This window comes from Prionailurus bengalensis, chromosome E2 (assembly GCF_016509475.1).
Source record: "Prionailurus bengalensis isolate Pbe53 chromosome E2, Fcat_Pben_1.1_paternal_pri, whole genome shotgun sequence".
NCBI lineage: Eukaryota > Metazoa > Chordata > Mammalia > Carnivora > Felidae > Prionailurus > Prionailurus bengalensis.
The window spans coordinates 2,319,806-2,325,252 of NC_057352.1; positions in this window are offsets into that span (position 1 = coordinate 2,319,806).

The following is a 5,447-nucleotide window of genomic DNA, read 5'->3' on the forward strand; positions in this document are numbered from 1 at the left end:
TTAACTCAAAAGGCTTCATGGTCACAAGAATTCCATCCAGCGTGGTAGGGTTGGCGGAGAGAGTAGCAGTTAGTCTGCGATTTGAGAGAGGATTGTTCTTCTCCCGTACTTCCAAAACTTCCAAGAGATTCCCGGCTTTGCCTGGGAAGGCTCGCCGCCACCCCCACCCCCCCCCCCACTGGGTTTCTGCAGAATGAGCCTCCTTCTAGCCCATCTCTGAGGTGGTGGCTTGGGGCCCAGTCTCCTGGTCTGACCATTCCCAGGCCAGGAATCTGGGGCGGTGAGGGGCAGTCGGCTCATCCACCAGACCCCTTCCTCAGATTCCGGGGCACGTGTGCTGGGTTCCTGAGGTTCTGACAGGGTTCCCAACAGCAGGGCAGTGTCTAGGCACATGAGGGCAGAGGGGCCACCCCCACTCTGGCCTGATTGTCCTAGGGCTGCAGCTTGGCCAGAGGCCAGCAGGGAGCCCTGTCCAGTCACCATGGTGAGGCTGAGTGACTGTGGCTTTTATTTCCTGACGCTTTGACATCTTGGGGCCTTGATGACGCTGGAGAGACTGCCCCCTCCCAGACCTAGCTAATTCCTAGAGACAGGAAACGACTCATCCGTAAATATGCTTTCCAAACACCAATCAACCCACCCAGAGCCCCCACCCTAGGAAGCTTCTCCATCAGGCTCTCACGTTCCAGCCGCCATCGGCCTGCCCTCCTTCCCCAGGGCAGGTACCAGACAGTTCTGCAGCACCCACGTGCCCGGCAGCCATGACGTGATTCAAACCAGGAGATCCTAAACCTGCTCACCCTGCCTCCCCCCTTCCTTCCTGTGGGACTAAGGGACACAAGCCACATCCAGGTCTCCAGGAGCCACGTCAGGTCTGGAATGGAATGGGCTGGGGCCTGAGAAGACTAACTCGCTTATCCACAGTCCAGCTGGCTAGCGTTTATTGCATGCCATCCCTGACTCATTCATACGGCAAACATTTATGGAGTGCCCACTGTGTACCAGGCACTGTTATAAGTCCTGGGGAAACAACAGTGAGCAAAACAGATGAAGTCAAAGCTCTGCCCTCATTCCTGAAGACAGATGACTAATAAAATCAGTACTCAGACAGACTGTGGTCTGTGCAATGGAGGAGCACGAGGCCACGGACGGAGCTACGATTTCAAAGAGGGAAGTCAATAAGGTGATGTTTCAGCAGGGACCTCGTGTCATCAGGCTCCTCCAGAAAAACAAGCCCTATCTTATTATACATGTATATCATATTATATATACACGTATATCATATTATATATACACATGTATATCATATTATATATATAAACGCATATCATATATACACACGTATATCATATATACACATGTATATCATATTATATATATATGTATATCATATTATATATACACGTTTAATATTATATATACATGTATATCGTATGATATATATCTTTATCATGTATTTTATTATATATCACATATATCCTATCATACCTCATTGTATATGTATCTTATATATACTTCTAAAAGTATCTTATTTTAGGGGAGCCTGGGTGGCTCAGTCAGTTAAGCTTACGACTTCGGCTCAGGTCATGATCTCACAGTTCATCAGTTCGAGCCCCACATTGGGCTCTGTGCTGAAAACTCGGAGCCTGGAGCCTGCTTCAGATTCTGTCTCCCTCTCTTTCTGCCCTCCCCCACTCTCTCTCTCTCAAAAATTAAAAAAAATTTAAAAATAATCTTATAACTATTATACATATATTACAAAAAATATATAAGGTAAATTATATAGTATATAGTTATAGTAATTATAGTATAATTATATAATTATATATTATATGTATATTACATGTGTGTAATATTTAAGTATAAATTTATATATTAAATATGAGTATAAAAACATCCACTTCTCCTGGGTACCAGATGAGTGGGGATTTGCCTAACACCAAAACAATGTGTCCTACAATTTGACTCAACTGTCTACCCGGAGGCAACATCAGATCCCACAGGTTAAGGGCTCGGCCCACAAGACAGCCCCCCGCCCCACGGTTTCAGATGCCATTCACAAGTCCAGACTGTCACCTGCCCTTCTGACTGGGTGACTCAGTCAGTTCAGCATCTGACTCTTGATTTCCACTCGGGTCACGATCTCATGGTGGATGGGTTCGAGATCCATCAGCACAGAGCCTGTTTGGGATTCTCTCTGCCCCTCCCCTGCATGCTCACTCTCTCTCTCGCTCTCTCTCTCTCTCTCAAAATAAATAAACTTTAAAAAAAAGTTCCACATCCCTATCCTTGGGTTTGGTTAATGTGTTAGAGGGGCTCACGGAACTCAGGAGCATTTCACTCACTAGGTTACGGGTTTATTCTAAAAGGATGTGATACAGGACGCAGATGAAAAGCCACATGAAGACGTACACAGGGCGGGGTCTGGGAGGGTCCTGTGGAGTTGGGGTGTCACCTCCTGGTATGTGGATGTGGCCACCGACCTGGCAGCTCTGTGAATGCCGTGTTTTGGGATTTTATGGAGGCTTCCTCACGTAGGCATGGTCAATCATTAACTTCATTTCCAGCCCTCTCCCCTCGCTAGAGAATGGGTTGGGGGAGGGGTGGTGCTGAAAATCCCAACCTTCTTTAAAAAAATTTTTTTTAACGTTTATTTCCAAGACAGAGAGATAGAGCATGAGTGGGGGAGGGGCAGAGAGAGAGGGAGACACAGAATCCAAGGCAGGCTCCAGGCTCTGGGCGGTCAGCACAGAGCCCGACGTGGGGCTCGAACTCACAAACCGTGAGATCATGACCAGAGCCGAAGTCGGTCGCTCAACTGACTGAGCCACCCAGACACCCCTGAAAATCCCAACCTTCTAATCGTGGCCTGGTCTTTCCGTGACCAGCCCTCCAGGGGCCCACCCAGAGTCACCGCATTAGAACAGGAGACACTGCTATCACCCAGGAGATAAGAATCGATTTAGGGGCTCTGTGCCAGGAACCAGGGGCAGAGACAAATATATACAAAATGTTTCTACTATCTCTCCAGGGGGCACAAACCATTCAGTCTACAGCACTGTTTTCCGTCATGTATTTTACAAATGAGGAAAATGAGGCACAGAGAGGTTAAGAAACTTGCCCAAAGTCACACAGCAAGGTCAGAGTCTGGGTCTGAACCCAGGCAGGCAGCCTGGCTTCGGAGCCTCTGTCCCTGTTGGCTCCAGTCTTCTGCCCCCTTCCTTCATTCGTGGAGTGAGGGCCTCGTGTCTCGCTGCAGGGGTGGCAGTGACAGCAGGTACTTGCTACATTATGGAGTCCCACCTGCCAGGTGCCGTTCTAAATTTTTACAGGTATTAACTCATTTTCACTGACTCAGGAAATTTGTGTAAAATGATACAAAAAATACTACTTGTCTTCCTGTTGGGGGTCGGTGAGGACCGCAGGAGTGGGGGTCCTGCCTGAGACAGCCCCACGCCCAGCCCCTCACGCCCAGGCGGTGTGATCTCACTGCAGCCTCTGAGCGTCTCTGGGCCTCGGTGCCCCCATCTGCCGCCTGGACAGCGTGGGGAGGACACCAGCGTGGTGTCGGCCCGGCATGCGTGCTAAGCGCTCCATAAACACTAGCCGTCATATCGTGTCCCCTCGCCCCTCACGCAAAAACGGTGTTGAACTTCCCATCCGTCTTCTGGGCCCTTCACGGGGAGTCTTCACCTGTCTGCCTAAACCTCTCCTGAGCAGCCTGGCTGGCCACCCGGTCTGGGCCGGCCTCAGCCCCGGCTGGCTCTCCTGCTCTGCACTCCTCTGCTCCTCTACCTCACCCCTGCTGCCCCGTGGCTCTTGAATGTAAGCTCCACCACGCACGAGCCTTATCCGGGCTCAGCGTGGCCCCCGTCCCACGCCCAGGGGACATAGAATGAGTGCCCACCGGGGCCTGACAGCCCCCATGGGGCCTGTCTCTGTCCCCGGCCTCAGTGTCCCCCATCCCGTCCCAGTTTCACGGACAAGGTGGCAGTGAGTGAAAGGGGAGCCACCGCCCCTTCTCGCCTCACCCCTCCGCTCCCTGATGTTCTGGGAGAACTGGGAGCATGGAGCGGGGAGACATGGATGGCCTCATCTCAGCAGCACAGTGAAGGTGCCAACGGAGTGTGGACCCGGGGCGGAGGAAGGGGAGGAAGCACAGGGGCGTGGGGACGACCGCTGCTGTCTCCGGCCGCCAGACCCCCAGCCCCTCCGCACCCAGCAGGACAGGCTTCCGTGTGCCCCTCCCTGACACACTGAGAGGCCACCGCCCAGCCGGCACGCAGATGGGAGGGGAGCCAGCCACCAGCAGAATCCCAGCGGGAGCCACGTGGGCCATGTCTGGTCCCGCTCCGAAGGGCAGACCTGCCTCAGAGCGGCGTCTCCCGGGCTGCTGGCTGGAACACGTGTCCCCAGACGGACCTAGCTGACCACTTGGGGTAGGACCCGGTTTGTTTTCTTTGTAGGAGAGAGAGACAGAGATAGAGGGGGGCTTTGTTCTCGGAGGCCCTGTGTTGTCGGGTCCGCTCGCGATGCCTGAACGGCAGCCCCGGAGGCCTCACTGCCCCGTTTCAGGCTGCGGCAGCTGCAGTCAGGGCTCGGTCCCCATCCAGCCACCGTTCACGCTTGTCATCGCTCGCCACAGGGCCTCTGCACGCGCTGCTGTGGATTTCAGTCACCAGGGACAGCTGTGCCCCCCGCCTCCCAGCCACCGCCGTGCAGATGCCAGGCATGAAGTGTGAGGATACGAACAAGCAGACGTGAGGCTGAGTCTCAGCTATGGGGGGAGGGGGGGGCCCCTCCGACAGGCCCCATGCTGCCCTGCGTCAGGGTTAATGGGAGGATGGAAGACGGAGGCGACTGAGGGCCCTCCTGGTGGCCACGGCAGGGACAGCACTTCCTGAAGGAAACGTCCCCTGCTGCAGCGCGGCCTCACTCTAAGGATGAGTGCCAGGGAGGCCATGAGATTGTAAGCCCCGTGACCCCCCAGGGCTAACGACATGGGGCCGCCTTCTCTGCTCGCTCCCCACTTCCCCCGGAGTGAGGTCTGGACGGGAGGATGCCATGTCCACATCAAAGACACACAGCGCTCAGGCCCATCTGGGCTCCTTGCTGCCACTAGGACTAGGGCAAGACCCAGACCCAGGCCAAGCAGCATATGCCATTTCTCTGGTCACGGGAGTCGGTTTGTGGGGGAGTCCGACAGAACGGAGCTCAGGGTGTGTGTCACTGATTGCCAGAGCCCTGTCTCCACCCAGACGGCCGGCACAGGAAGGGCGAGCCAGACAACCAGAGCACCAGAGCTGCGGTTCCAATGCCGCACCTGGAACAAACCCACCCTGATGCCCACCCGGCTGCCAGACACCCGAAAACCTGTCCGCCTTGATTACGTGCTCCCGAGCAGTTGCGTTTCCTACTCACGACACAAAGTGCGTACTGACAGAAAC